General features: G+C 41.1%; 1 protein-coding gene across 2 annotated transcripts in view; it reads left to right on the top strand.

The window, feature by feature from the left end:
* Positions 1–16,266, top strand: part of ELOVL7 (ELOVL fatty acid elongase 7) — a 69,200-nt gene that overhangs the window by 15,421 nt on the left and 37,513 nt on the right. The gene's annotated exons all lie outside the window — the stretch shown is intronic.

Genomic DNA, 16,266 nt, shown 5'->3' with positions numbered 1-16,266 from the left:
TTGGGTGTTTTTATTTTGTTTTGTTTTTTCTTCAGCGTGATGAATACATTGGAGACGGACAAAGGTGAAATCGGGGAGACCAGTTGAGAGGCTATTGCAGTAATTCAGATAAGGGAGGACCACCGGTAGAATGAAAAGTGACTTGGACCACCAGTAGAGTGAAGAGTGCTTGGATTCTAAAAATATATTTAGGAGACAGCGTTGTCAGGATTTGCTGATGGGTTTGATGTAGGGGGTGAGAGAAATGGAGGATTTTTCTCGTATTCAAAGGTACTACACATTTGGATGGACTGGCCAGAATTCCCCTATCTTCCCATTGCCACATCTGAATCAAACTGTTACTTTTTCACTTCCATGGGCAAGTGAAACAAAACTTTTCCTTTTTTGGATGCCTCCCTCTCCAGCTTTGCTCTCTGCTTTTCTTAAACCTCTTTGTCCATCATTTCCCTCTTCAGTCCCACACACATTGTGGACTTTGGCACCTGACTTGATTTGGCATTTCCCCATCCTCTATCTCTCTGGGAGACTTCAAAACCCTTTCAGAGGCCAACTACGAGTAGCCTCATCAGACAAAGTTTGTTGTCTGACCCAACTGTGATAAGCCCTACTAGACTGTAATTGCCTGCTTTCATAGCACATCTCTGGGCCTCTTCACCTGGAAATGTGCCAAGAAAAAAATCATCAATTCTAATATCCCTTCTTCGAACCACAGCCTCTGATTTATCAGCTCTCTTACACCTCCCTTTCTTTTTTTTTTCCCCTTCCAGTTTTATTGAGATATAATTGACATACATAAGCTCTAAGTTTACAGTATAATTATTTGACTTATATACATCCTGAAATGATGACCACAATAAGTTTAGATGAGATCCATCATCTCATATAGATACAGAATTAAAGAAATAAAAAAATTATTCTACCTTGTGTTGAGAACTCTTAGACTTTACTCTCGTGACAACTTTCATATGAAACATAGAGCAGTGTTAATTATATTTATCATGTTGAATATTACATCCCTGGTACTTATTTATTTATTTTCTTTACTCTCACAAAGTTTATATGCAAGCACGGGGGAGACGCTCAACAAATGAAGGAATACACGTGAGGGGAAAAAAAGGATGAAACACAGATGGTACGATGCTAAGAATTCAGGGTGATGTTTCTGTCAGGTTTTTTTTTTTTTTTTTACATCTTTATTGGAGTATAATTGCTTTACAATGCTGTGTTAGTTTCTGCTGTATAACAAAGTGAATCAGCTATACATATACATATATCCCCATATCCCCTCCCTCTTGTGTGTCCCTCCCACCCTCCCTATCCCACCCCTCTAGGTGGACACAAAGCACCGAGCTGATCTCCCTGTGCTATGCGGCTGCTTCCCACTAACTATCTATTTTACATTTGCTAGTGTATATATGTCCATGCCACTCTCTAACTTCGTCCCAGCTTACCTTTCCCCCTCCCTGTGTCCTCAAGTCCATTCTCTACATCTGCGTCTTTATTCCTATCCTGCCCCTAGGTTCTTCAGAACCATTTTTTTTTTTTTTTAGATTCCATATATATGTGTTAGCATATGGTATTTGTTTTTCTCTTTCTGACTTACCTCACTCTGTGACAGACTCTAGGTCCATCCACCTCACTGCAAATAACTCAATTTCGTTTCTTTTTATGGCTGAGTAATATTCCATTGTGTATATGTGCCACATCTTCTTTAGCCATTCATCTGTCGATGGACACTTAGGTTGCTTCCATGTTCTGGCTACTGTAAATAGAGCTGCAGTGAACATTGTGGTACATGACTCTTTTTGAATTATGGCTTTCTCTGGGTATATGCCCAGTAGTGGGATTGCTGGGTCATATGGTAGTTCTATTTTTAGTTTTTTAAGGAACCTCCATACTGTTCTCCATAGTGGCTATATCAATTTACATTCCCACCAACAGTGCAAGAGGGTTCCCTTTTCTCCACACCCTCTCCAGCATTTATTGTTTGTAGATTTTTTGATGATGGCCATTCTGACTGGTGTGAGGTGATACCTCATTGTAGTTTTGATTTGTATTTCTCTAATGATTAGTGATGTTGAGCATCCTTTCATGTGTTTGTTGGCAATCTGTATATCTTCTTTGGAGAAATGCTTAGACCACTATTCTTCTCATTCATCCATAACTGGTTTTAATCACCATCTAGATGTGAAAGCTTCCCAAATCTGTATCTTCAGCCTTGACCTTTCTCCCAAGTGCCTGCTGGCCATCTCCACCTGAATGTCCCACAGGCTTGTAACACTGGAATTTATGAATTTCCTGCCTCTTAAACCTGTTCCTCTTTCTGTGATCCTTATCTCCTCTGGTGACACCACCATGCACATAGTCACTCCACCAAACCAGAAACTTTAGTCACGCTACCCTGTGTCTTTATCCTGTCTAGCGAATCACCAAACCCCACCTGTATTGCCTCACAAATATTTCTTGACTTTGTGTCTACCACCACTGCACGTCACTAAATTATCTCTGCCCTTGTTGAGGGCTTTCAGCATTTCTCATTGGGATGATTGCAGTTAAATCCTAGTTGGTCTCCCTGCCTTTCTCACCCCCTGACATTCATCCTTCATGAGCTAGGTCACAACACTGGTTTAAAACCCTTCAGGGACTCCCTCTGCCTTTGCTAAGGCTTGCACACTCTACTGAGAGGGTGCTGCTGGGATAAGCTTGAGGGAGGGGGTCAGGGTGGTTGGACTCTGGCAGAACCGTCTGGTTGAGCTCTTCGACATCATTATGCTTCAGCGTAATATTTCACCTTTTGAAAGCTTTCCATTGCCTGTGCACCATCTTTTCTTTTTTTAAAAAATTAATTAATTAATTAATTTATCTTTGGCTGCATTGGGTCTTCATTGCTGCATGTGGGCTTTCTCTAGTTGTGGCGAGCGGGGGCTACTCTTTGTTGCGGTGTGTGGGCTTCTCAATGCGTGACTTCTCTTGTTGTGGAGCATGGGCTCTAGGCACGTGGGCTTCCATAGTTGTGGCACATAGTCTCAGTAGTTGTGGCTTACAGGCTCAGTAGTTGTGGCTCATGGGCTTAGTTGCTCCATGGCATGTGGGATCTTCCCGGACCAGGGGTCAAACCTGTGTCCCCAGGCGTATTCTTAACCACTGTGCCACCAGGGAAGTCCTACCATCTTTTCTTGCTATTCCTCATTTGCACTTCTTCCTCAGTGCATTTGCCCATGCTGTTACCCCAAAGTGCTCAATTCCTGCCAATCACTAAGAAGCAGCTCAGATCTCATGTCTTTTAGAAAGTCTTCTTATCAGTCGCATCTTTATTAATTTATTCACTGAGATTTATGGAACATCTGCATTGTCTCAGGCAGCCAACAACATCCTAAAAGGTGGAAGATGGGAACGTACCATCTTATGAGTTAGAGTTAGAGCAGTGTTCCTTAGACTTTCTGTGATAGTGGACCAATTGAGTTGTTCTTTGTTTTTGCTGTATCATGGACCAATAAGTGGTCCTGTTGCACATGATTAAAATACAGTTTGCACCACGTGTGACTCACCACACTAATTCAACAACATCCAAACTGGTGTATACCTTGTTCAACAAGTATCACATACTTGGATGTCCCTGCAATGTCAAATTGCCATAAACATTTCTAAGTACTTACACCTGATTTCTGGACTTACCTTGGACCAGAATGGTAATAAACCATTTGGACACCAGCACTAGTCCACAGGCCAGCTTTGAGTAGCGTTGTACTAGAGGGTTTGCCACAGATGCTGTGGTAGAAGAGGAGACAGTTATATCAGGGGCTCAGAAGAGACTAGACAGAGCTGTAAGACGAGCATAACCCTGTTAGAGGAGGGCAAAATTTAACAAAAATGAGATCTGCTTACCAGCCAGGTGAACGAGGCTTTTTAGCCATGAGGGGAAAGTGGAGCATAAAGAGAGAGGGAAGGTGGAGTAGGCTGTTACAACGAAGACTAGGGCGGTAGGAGCATAGTGAACAGGGGCTGCTGAAAGGGAAGCAGTGAGGCTGCAGCGTCAGCAGGGGTTGATTTTATTTACTCAGCAAATACTTTCCAAGAAACACGTACGTGCCAGACCCTTCCTAGGCGCTGGAATTAGAAGCCAAGCAGAGACAGTTTTTGCTCTAGTAGAGCTTAGAGGGGTTGCTAAGAGTAGACAAGGAGTTAGACTTTAACTGCAGGCAGTCTTTGAAGGATTTTGAGCTGGAACATGGCATGCTCAATTTAATCCTTGGAAAAATGACCCTGGTGGATTGGGGGAAATGGATTTGGGGAAATGGATGGCTATTGAGTCAGGAAAGTTAATCGAGAGGTCATTACAGTAATCTAGGTAAGAGATGATAAAGGTCAGAAAGTAGCAGTCAGAGGTTGGGGGAAGAAATGGGGAAGAAATGGGAAAGAGAAGGGACTTTTAGGAGAAGTATTATTAGGGTGATATAAATCACAGGTCTGGAGGGGTCAGTGAAGTTTAGGATGGCTTTCCGTTTCTGACTTGTAAGAAGGTTGGTGGTCCAATCCATTGGAAGAGGGAGGGATTGGAGGAGTAGTAAGTCAAGCATCTGAGGACGTCACAGAGTTAGGCACCCCTCTCTGTACTCCTGCAGTGTGCTGTGCTAAACTGTATCCTAGATTGTTTAATGGTTTCTGAGCTTGCGAGCTCTTTGAGAACGTGTGCCCACTTTTCTACCCTGAACACTTGGTGCAGGGCCTCACATGGAACAGGCTCCACAAATGGTTCTTAAGCTGAACAGGAAGAGTCTTCCTTTTTTATTACTGCCATAACAAATTATCATACCCTTAGTGGATTAAAACAGCACAAATTTATTATGTCATAGTTCTGTAGGTCAGAAGTCCAGGTTGGCAAGGGTGATCACTCTGCTCTGTGTTTCAAAGGTGCTGGCCATCTTGGCTCTTATCAGAGGCCTCTAGAAAGAACCCATTTCCAAGCTCATTCAGGTTGCTGGCAGAATTCAGTTCCTTGTGGTTTCAGGACTGAGGTCCGTGTGTCCTCGCTGGCTGTCGACAAGAGCTGCCTAAGCTCCTAGGGGAGCTCTTTCCAGTCCTTGAATGTGGGCTGCTACATCTGAGAGCCACCGACAGTGCACTGAATCCTCCTGCATCCAGTCTCTCTGTCTTCCTCTCTTCTTCCAACCAGAGACAGTTCTCTGCTTGAAACGGCTCGTGTGATTACATTGGGCCCACCTGGATAATCCACGATAATCTCCCTACTTTAAGGTCTGTAACCTTAATTAGATCTGTAGAGTCCCTTAGAGATTCCAAGGATTAAGGCATGGACATTTCGGAGGGGCGGGGGGAGGGTGGGGGCGGGGAGGTGGGAGCATTGTTTTGCCAACCCTATTAGTAATTGTCCACCAAGTCGTGCGGAGGTTATGATCATGTTTCTTAATTATTTGTAAATTCCAGCACCTCCCATTTGTACAGGGGAGCACAAGGAGACTAAGGCTGGCCCAGGGTCAGAAGGAAACGGGAGCAGAGAGAGATCACAGTCATTCAGTGTCTACTCGTTCTTCCAATCATCCATCTTTTTATCTATCCCATCCATCCATCTATCCATCTCTCCCATCCATCCCATCCAGTCATCCTTTCAATCTGTTATTTATTAACGAACATTTGAGTGCCTGCTTTGTTTTAAGAGTGTATGCTAGGTTGGGAAATGAGGAAGTGAGTGAGCTACAAAGATAAATGACACCTGATTTCTGTCAGCTGGTTTTCAGTATATTGAAGTCTACATCAAGTTTTTATAAATCCATACCATCTACTGCTGAGTTTGACTTGTTTGGATAGTGTTTTCTTCCTTGCTTAGTGAATCTGTTTTTAGCGTGCTTTAGCTTCAAGCCCTATACCAAGGACTCAGTAAATGTGCGTGATTATGATCATTACTGCTTGGCTCACTCCCTTCTATGTGTGGCCATAAAGTTTAGGGAACATTAATAAATATAGATGATTGTTGTGTTAATTTTTAACTTTATTAAGATAAGTAACCATTGTTACCAATATCTTACCAACCTTTCCAGAGATAAGGAACTATTTATCTTGTACCTGGCATTAATTATGTTTTTTAGTGATTATTCCATAGCAGCTTTGATAAAGCTACTTCATTCCTTTTTATATCTACATAGTGTTTCCTGGTATGAATATGCCACTTTTTTAACAAGTCTCACATTGGTGGGCATTTGGTTAGTTTCCACTTCTTTTGCTATTAAAAATTGTAAAAAATCTTCTATGTGTACCTTTCACACAAGTGTTCAGTATATACCTAGAATATTTGCATTGCAACAGATATTGCCAAATCACTCCGACAGAGGTTGTACCAGTCTAAATTCCCACTGGCAATGTACAGGGGTGCCTGTTTTGCTATACCTTGGCCAGCAAAGTATGTTATCAGACTTTATTTAATTAAGTAAAAATGGTATTTCACTCTAACTTTGAACTTGTTACATTGCTGAGTGAGGTTGGATGTCTTTTTTGCTTATATTTTAGAGTTATTTCTATTTCCTTTTCTATAAACTATTCATATCTTTTATCCATTTCTCTGTCAGGTTGTTGGCTTTTTTCTTATTAATTTGCTGGCATAAGCTGGGACAAAGTGAGAGACTGGCATGGACATATATACACTACTAAATGTAAAATTGATACCTAGTGGGAAGCAGCCGCATAGCACAGGGAGATCAGCTCAGGTGCTTTGTGACCACCTAGAGGGGTGGGATAGGGAGGGTGGGAGGGAGAGAGACACAAGAGGGAAGAGATATGGGGATATATGTATATGTATAGCTGATTCACTTTGTTATAAAGCAGAAACTAACACACCATTGTAAAGCAATTATACTCCAATAAAGATGTTAAAAAAAAAATTTGCTGGCAGTCTTCATATATTGAGGAAATTAGCCCTTTGGGAGATGAGATGCATGTATTTTTCTTTCTGTTTGACTTGTCTTTTGATTTTGTATATAATTAGGCTTTTGACATGCACAAATATTTAATTTTAGGTGGGTTTTACACCTTTACAAACTTCCAACTGTCACGGTTGGAAAGGCCTTCCTCTTTTCAGTATTATAAAATAATTATCTCAGGTTCACCAAGTATTTTTTTAACTTTTTATTTTGAAATAACTGTAGATTCACAGGAAGTTGCAAAATTAGTGCAGAGAGATCTTGTGTACCCTTTACTGAGTTTCCCTCAATCACCAGGTATTTTTATAGTTTCATTTTTTTATGTTTCAATTTTTGATGCATCTGAAATTTATTTTGGTATGAGCTGTGGATTCCAATTTATTTCTTTCCAATTGGTTACCCATTTGTCTAACTTTATTTACTGAATCATCTATATTTTCCCCAGTAATTGAAAATGCATACATGTCAATCATGTGCTAAGTTCCTGCATATACTGGTTAATCTTTCAAATTTTTAAAGTGTCACAACTTGAAGAGAAACTGAACTGTCACTGTATATTTTTCCAAAAGCTACATGTTGAGATGACCAGAGCTGGCCTTGTTTCAGAATCCTGTTATGGTATAATTTGGCCTGTTTGTCTAGAATTAACTTTGTAGTGCTGTGGGTTGTGCTGGGATTCAGGTGAATAACATTCACTCCTTGGCCTCCAGGAGATCATCTTATCTTATTGATCCCAATCTGTTGAAGTAAGGCCTTTAGACTGTGTAGTGCTTAAGGTTAAATCATGCAATTACCTTCACAGAAACTTTCTGAGGGATGTATATTACCTCCATTTTGTAGATAGGAAATAGTGACTCAGATTAAAATTGCCCAGACCTCAGGTCTAGAGCAAGTTGTCAGAGCTCAGACAGCTTCTGGCCTTATGATTAGTATTATCCCACACTGTTCCAGGACATGCCTCAGACCTGCCCGAGGTGTCTCTTTACTCCATGGATCTGAGATAAAAACCGACATAACTTCTAGGCTGCAACATAACTCCATTTTTCCATCTCTGCCGTAGCAAACCTAAATCACCGTTTTTAGTTCTTGCTTTCCAATGAAAAGACTAAGCGAAGACAGATAACTTTTCCAAGGTTTTTCTGATTTCACTCTGAGTGATGCTAAAGGAAAAATAAAATACTCATCTGCTTATTTAGTTATCTGAATTTAAGGAGTAGATTTAGATAATTCTTAAATTCTTTCTCAGCTCTGCGATTCTAGATATATGTTTTTTATCTGGCTAGTATTTTCCATAGTTTTATGTGCCTATATAGGAGGGAGTGAACAAAAGCATTTAAAGAATGACAAGTATTTTCATGTGGGTTATTTAGAGGGAAAACATGCTAGAAATTCTTTAATCCAATTAAAATCACATCTGTTAGGGGAAGTCCTGTAGGCTGGTTATTGTATAATATAATAGGAGTCTTGATTTCAGTTCATTACATTAGCTTGCTAGCATATACTTAAAGGCCACCCTTTAAAACTGTCTGTGTGCTTTGAGTTTAAGGTTATCAATTCACACACCCTGTACGGTCCACTTACAATTTCTGTTAGCTGCAGTGTTAGTCCATGTGATGCTTTTCATGGGATAGGGATTTTAGGACAAGTAAAGCAGGTGAGTCTCCAGCTCTGAATTTTCCACTTAATGTTAAGAATGATCACTGTAGCAAAGTAAGGTCTTCCAGATGATTTTGCCCACTTCTCTTGGAAGCCGTGTCTGTGTGTGGTCGCTATGGACAGTCCTCACACTGGCCAATTTGGATATCTAGATACGTAAATCATTTCATGTGTTTGGTGGGGAGGAGTATATTCTTAGGGTCTAGTGAATTAATACAAGGCCAGCCACACCCAAGAAACTGGCTCATAAACTAGAATCCCAAGTCATTCATTTAAAACTGGTCATATACGTAGATAAAGCCAAGATGGAGTAAATGTGCAAGTGGATAATCCTGCTCAGGAGATCCAGGTCTAGGTGAGAAGATTGTTTGGTAAAATTAAAGCAAAAATATCTAATTCTGTTCTCCTCTCTAGAGATGATTCTTTCTTTTAAAACCTTCATTCACAACACCCTTCTATGCAGGGCTGGAAAACCTAGTAAGTGCTTTGCCAACTGTGTTTTTGAGACTTTGAGGGGACCTCTGTTGTTCAGTTTGCATTCAGTTTTACATCACCTTCACTAATTTAAACAGAACTGTCACAGCCTACAGGTGTACATACCTCAGAGATATCACAGGTTCAGATCCAGACCACCACAATAAAGCGAATATGGAAGTAAAGGGAGTCATATGAATATTTTCATTTCCCAGTGCATATAGAAATTATGTTTACACTATACTGTAGTCTGTCAAGTGTGTAACAGCATTATGTCTAAAAAATGGACGTGTCTTAATTAACAAATACTTCATGGCTAAACAACGCTAACCGTCATCTGAACCTTCCGTGAGTCATAGTCTTTTTGCTGGTGGAGGGTCTTGCCTCCGTGTTGATGGCTGCTGACTGGTCAGGGTGGTGGTGGCTGAAGGTTGGGTGGCATGGGCACTTTCTTGAAATAAGACAACGATAAAGTTTACCCCATCAATTGACTCTTTCACGAACGATTTCTCTGTAGCACACAATTCTGGTTGATTGCATTTTATCCACAGTAGAACTTCTTTCAAAATTGGAGTCAATTCTCTCAAACCCTGCTGCTTTATCAACGAAGTTTATGTAATTCTAAATCCTTTGTTGTCATTTCAGCAATCTTCACAGCATCTTCACCAGGAGTAGATGCCATCTCAACAAACCACTTTCTTTGCTCATCTAGAAGAAGCGACTCCTCAACCATGAAAGTTTTATCATGAGATTGCAGCAATTCAGTCAGATCTTCAGGCTCCACTTCTAATTCTAGTTCTCTTGCTGTTTCCACCACATCTGCAGGGACTTCCTCCACTCAAGTCTTGAACGCTTTCTTGTCATCTGTGAGAACTGGAATCAACTTCTTTCAAACTCCTGTTAATGTTGATATTTTGACCTCTTCCCATGAATCACAAATGCTCTTAATGGCATATAGAATGGTGAATGCTTTTCAGAAGGTTTTCTACTTAGTTTATCCAGATCCATTAGAGGAATCACTATGACAGTTATAGCCTTATGACATGTATTTCTTAAATACTAAGACGTGAAATTCAAAATTACTCACTGGTCCATGAGCTGCAGAATGGATGTTGTGTTAGGAAGCATGAAAACAACATGAATTTCATCTTACATCTCCATCAGAGCCCTTGGGTGACCAGGTGCATTGTCAATGAGCATTAATACTTTGAAAGGAATCTTTTTTTCTGAGCAGTAGGTCTTAGTGGTGGGCTTAAAATATTCAGTAAATCCTGTTTTCAACAGATGGGCTGTCATCCAGGCTTTGTTTTTCCACTTATAGAACACAGGCAGAGTAGATTTAGCATAATTCTTAACAATTTTCAGAATGGTAAATGAACCGAGGGTTGAATTTAAAATCACCAGATGCATTAAGCCCTAACAAGAGAGTCGCCCTGTTCTTTGTAGCTTTGAAGCCAGGTATTGACTTCTCCTCTGTAGCTGTGAAAGTCCTAGATGGCATCATCTTCTTATATAAGGCTGTTTTGTCTCCATTGAAAACCTGTTTAGTGTAGCCACCTTCGTTAATGATCTTAGCTAGATCTTGATAACTTGCTGCAACTTCTCTATGAGCACTTGCTGCTTCACCTGGTGCTTTTACAACGTGTTATGGAGGCAGCTTCTTTCCTTAAACCTCATGAACCAAACTCTGCTAGCTTCAGACTTTTCTTCCACAGCTTCCTCACCTCTCTCAGCCTTCACAGAATTAAAAAGAGTTAGAGACTTACTTTGGATTAGGCTTTGGTTTAAAGGAATGTTGTGGTGGTTTGATGTTCTAGCCAGACGACTATAACTTTCTCCATATATACAATAAGGCTGTTTGGCTTTCATATCATTCATGTGTTCACTGGAGTAGCACTTTGAATTTTTTTCAAGAACTTTCCTTTGCATTCACGACTTTTGGCCAACTGGCACAAGAGGCCCAGCTTTCAGCCTGTCTTGGCTTTCAACATGTCTTCCTCACTGAGCTTAATCACTTCCAGCTTTAAAGTGAGAGATGTGCAATTCTTCCTTTCACTTGAACACTTAGTGGCCATTGTAGGGTCATTGTACTGATAGGTTCACAATATTGCAGGGTTATAAATGGGCATAATTTCAATATTGTTGTGTCTCAGGGAATAGGGAGGCCTGAGGAGAGGGAGAGAGATGGGGGAATGGCTGGTTGGTGAAGTAGTCAAAACGCACACAACATTTATCGATTAAGTTTGCCATCTTATCTGGGTGGGGTTCATGGCACCCCCAAATGATTACATAGTAACATCAAAGATCACTGATCACAGATCACCATAAAAAATACAGTAATAAAGAAAATGTTTGAAATATTGCAAGAATTACCAAAATGTGGCACAGAGACACGAAGTGAGCAAGTGCTGTTGGAAAAGTGGTGCTGATAGACTTGCTCAACGCAGGGTTGTCACAAACCTTCATTTTGTAAAAAGCACAATATCTGTGAAGCAAAATAGAATATAGGCTGATGAAACAAGGTATGCCTGTATTTTGATGATCTGCTAAACTGTCTTTCACAGTGGCTGCACCATTTTACAATTCCAACAGCAATATATGATTGTTCCAAATTCTCCACATCCTCGTCAACGCTGGTTGTTGTCTGTTTTTTTTTTTAAATAAATTTATTTATTTAATTTATTTATTTTTGGCTGCGTTGGGTCTTCGTTGCTGCGCGCAGGCTTTCTCCAGTTGCGGCGAGCGGGGGCTACTGTTCGTTGCGGTGCGCGGGCTTCTCATTGCGGTGGCTTCTCTTGTTGCGGAGCTCGGGCTCTAGGCGCGCGGGCTTCAGTAGTTGTGGCTCACGGGCTCTAGAGCGCAGGCTCAGTAGTTGTGGCGCACGGGCTTAGCTGCTCCACAGCATGTGGGATCTTCCTGGACCAGAGCTTGAACCGGTGTCCCCTGCATTGGCAGGTGGATTCTCAACCACTGCACCACCAGGGAAGTCCTTGTCTGTCTTTTTGATGATCGCCATCCTAGTGGGTGGTTGTCTGGTCTGCTTTGGAATCCCAGCATAGGGCCTGCTATGGTGTTGATAAATGTTGGTTGATTCCCTAAGTATGTTTTGCCATCTTGCTCCTCTTAGCACTCTCCACACTGGAAAGCTGTGTGCTGCAGTAAACAAGCATAGACCAGGGTCCTGTTGAACTTTGAATACCTGCTCTGCAACATAGTAACTGTGTGATCAGGAACAAATTACTTAACATCTCTCCAGCTTTAGTTTCCCTATCTGTGACCTGAAGATTATGATACCTCTTTTTCCTAGGGTTGGTATGAGGATTAAGTAGATAATGTGAGTGAAACATCTAGCACAGGACCTGACCCAGAGCCCTTGATAAGTGGACACTGTTGATATTCTGTTGTTATTCTCTTGGATAACTTGGGTAGCAGCTCGCCCTACTCCCTCGCCTCAGGACATAGAGGCAACAGTTGATTTCAGATGCCCCTAGTTGCACTGCCTGTGGTATGCTGGGTCAGCTCCCTTTCTTTCTTCAAGAAAACTCCCTGCAAATCTCCTCACAGGATCTGTTAATACCTCTTCAGTTTTTTGTTTTTTGTTTTTCCTCTTCAGTTTTTGAGTAAAACTTACTGAGGTCTGATGAGATAGCTGACTGTCATTTGTGGTTTTGCTTCTCCCTTGGGAATTTCTGCTTAAGGTTTAACCGACCCATTTCATAGATTTGCTTGCTTCTATTAACTCATTATTAAAAGGGCATTCCTTTCAGAAGTACCAGTTTTTAAAACTTTAATAAAAGCAGCTTTTTAACTGCAAAAATCCCTGATAATGAGGATTCCAGGTTGGCACGGGTTGATTTGGGCAACTGAGAAAAGTCTTTCCGACCTTTGTCAGAGAAGTTGCTTAGCAGAACTTGTTGCCATCTTGCTTTTGAACCTCTTGGTTAATTTATGAAAGCAAAGGAACTGCTTTCATCTGAGACACACAGTGGCTGAGTTCCTGTGGCAGGAAATGTTTGTCCTTACAAATCTCATACACAGTGGTCACAAGGGAGACCTTGGTATTTTGTTTTACTTGTTCATGCTTTATGGTGATTTCACAATTGTTTCAGGGTTTTTACCTGAGAGCTAAAACAAACAAACAAACAAATAAATAAGAAAGACACACTTGCCCTTAGGGATAGTCATTATTCAGCCTCAGTCTGTCTGGTTGTTTTTTTTTTTTAATTTATTTATTTATGGCTGTGTTGGGTCTTCGTTTCTGTGCGAGGGCTTTCTCTAGTTGTGGCAAGCGGGGGCCACTCTTCATCATGGTGCGCAGGCCTCTCACTATCAAGCGGGGGCCACTCTTCATCATGGTGCGCAGGCCTCTCACTATCGCGGCCTCTCTTGTTGTGGAGCACAGGCTCCAGATGCGCAGGCTCAGTAATTGTGGCTCATGGGCCCAGTTGCTCTGCGGTATGTGGGATCTTCCCAGACCAGGGCTCGAACCCGTGTCCCCTGCATTGGCAGGCAGGTTCTCAACCACTGCGCCACCAGGGAAGCCCCTAACTGTCCAGTTTTATCTGCCTCTTCCCCTCTTAACAAATCCTTGTGTACTATACAGTTAGACTAATGGTTTTTTAACAAGCAGCCTCTGAAATTTCTAAGTCCTCATTTCTGTTAGTAGAAAAAATGATAGGAGCAAAACCAAACAGCTGATAACTTTTGAGGTTCAGAGAGAGGGGAGAGGACAGGTGGGAAATAGCTTACTGGAAAGAGAGAGAGAGAGAGGGAATGAGGGAGGGAGAGAGAGAGAGAGGGAGAGAAAGATTTTAACATTAGAGTAGTAGGGAGTGGTGGGAAGTAAACTGGAATCAGATAATGGAGCTGAGAACTTGGGACTTGATGTGATTTATAATGGGATGTCCCTGTAGGTTCTTGAGGAGGGAGAAAATATAGTAAAAGTGGTATTTGAGGCTGATTTTTTTTCTGGTAATAATATTAACCCTAAGCATGAATCTAAAGGAAATAAGCATGGAGGCAGGAGTTGTCCCAGCCTGGGTGCAGTAATACAGGGTGAAGTGGAGTTTTGGTTGTTAGCATGAAAATGGTGGAGAAAGGTTTCATCTAAAAAAAAATTCAAATTAATTTGTAGCAGTTTGCAAGTTAGAGATGAAAGAGCAGAGTCAAAGATGAGTCTGGTGTTTTATATCGGAAGAAAAGTCAAGCCATTAACATTGGTGTAGGTATTGGATAAAGAAGCCAACTGGTGGAAAGTAGAAGTTGGGCAAGATGAGTTCCTTTTGGGATTAGCTAGGTTTTCTGTGACAGTGGTATGTCCAAGTTATAATGTTTATGGGCAGTTGCAAATAGCAGCCTCTGGCATACATGAAAGGTTAGCTCAGAGTGTAGATTTGAAAGTCATTACCATAGTAGTAAGAGCAGGCAGATAACAAGAAAATCCCACAGATTGAGGGCAGAAAGCCCCAGTGCAGGAGCGTGAAGATAGGAACCAGCAGAACAAAATGATAAAGAGCTGACTGATGGAAAGGCATGAGGCCAGTTAGAAAAGTGCTATGTTCTGAAAGCCGAGGTTAGGGTTTCAGGAAGGAAGGACGAAGTCAGAATTGTGGGATGGCAGGGAAATCAGCATAGATAAGAACTCAGGAAAAGCCTTTGGGTTTAGCAAAAGGGGGATCTCTAACCTTTGTGTATGGCTCCTGTGAGCATGGACACCTTTAACCAAGAGAGATGGTTGTCTGAGGACAGTCACACCCTCCATCAAGCACCCTTTAGAGACAGTAGGGTCTAGAATCTCCACCGTGATGAATCACAGTATGTCAGATCTACTCAAGAACAGTCCCTCTCTCTTATTTCATTATCATAGGCCTAGCCCTTATTTTTTCCATTTGGATTGCGTCCCAGCATGGCCAGGGGCTTGTCGCTGTTGTTATTGATTTACCAACAGAGGCCACAACCAGTTAAACTTTCTCCTATCACAACACATGTCTTATGATGAAGATTAAATATATACCAAACAATAAGTTTGGCTCTCTGTTGTCAAACTTATTGGCAAGGCTCCTTTTGCTACTTTATGCTCTTTCCTTTTAAGTTTTTATTGTTTATGTTTCTCATTTTACCTTTTTTTCCTAGAACTTGTCTTGGATTAAGATTGAGATTAGATAAATAGAGAAGCATTCTTAGAAGAGAATAAAGGAGAGCTAGGGTCATTAGAAGGGTAGGTTGACAGTTGTGGCTGGGAAGGGATTTTACAGAGTAATGAAAAGAGGCTGCATTGTTACTATCCTCAGCCTTCGAGAACTCTGTGAATGATGTTTGACTGAGAGGTGTAAGATCAACACACTTAATAAAAGCATGAGTCAAGGTTATATTCCTAAATTTTATTTGGAGGAATCACAAACTCTACAGCTCAGAATTAGCTAAAGCTAATTTAACTATACTATCTTTTATACTATATAATACATAATATTTCCAAACACAGCTGCCGACCTTAAATGCTGTTTCTCCCCAACCAACAATTCTCAGTTCTGCATTTCAGTATCTTCCCCCAGAAGTGAATTTCAAGTTTTTAAGTCTGTCAGAACTGGTGGTAGCACCTGGTACTCCAAAGGTGGAGCCTGGCCTCCTTCCGTGCAACACTGAGACACCAGTAGGCACGTTGAGGTTTCTGTTTAATTTCACATCTCAGCAGGGTGCGGTGGACACCATGACGCCCTCGGACACAGCACTTTACTCAGACATTCATCAAACACTACACGTCTCACAGGATCAAGAACTTGGCAACTGACAGTCGTCTGTATTAACTTTCATAAAAACAGGCTTATCTGTTCTTATTCCTGGACATATGGCAGTTCTAGAAGATGGTGCTGCACACGCTGTGGTTTATTTGTCAAGGGAATTCCTTCAAGCCACGAGGATTTCATTAAAAGGTCACAATTCAAATGAGTAAAATGCAAGTAATCTTAATTCTAGAGTTAAAAAGAAAAAAAAAAGTACAGCTGACCTTTAATGAAAACACATTCCTCAAGTTTTTCAGAATCAAATCCCATTAAAGGAAATCTTTTGAGACCATCAAGTACAGCCCCTCAGTAAAAGGCAAAAAGCATAAATAAATCCAATTAAACTAAGTAATTGAGAAGCTGACCTTGTCATGTGAGATATTTACAGATAAATATGGCTTATTTCCTTATGCTTTAACTTAATTTGA

This window comes from Balaenoptera ricei, chromosome 3, assembly GCF_028023285.1.
Source record: "Balaenoptera ricei isolate mBalRic1 chromosome 3, mBalRic1.hap2, whole genome shotgun sequence".
Lineage (NCBI taxonomy): Eukaryota > Metazoa > Chordata > Mammalia > Artiodactyla > Balaenopteridae > Balaenoptera > Balaenoptera ricei.
Note: the sequence above shows the minus strand (reverse complement) of the source record. Positions and strands in the feature narration are given on the sequence as shown.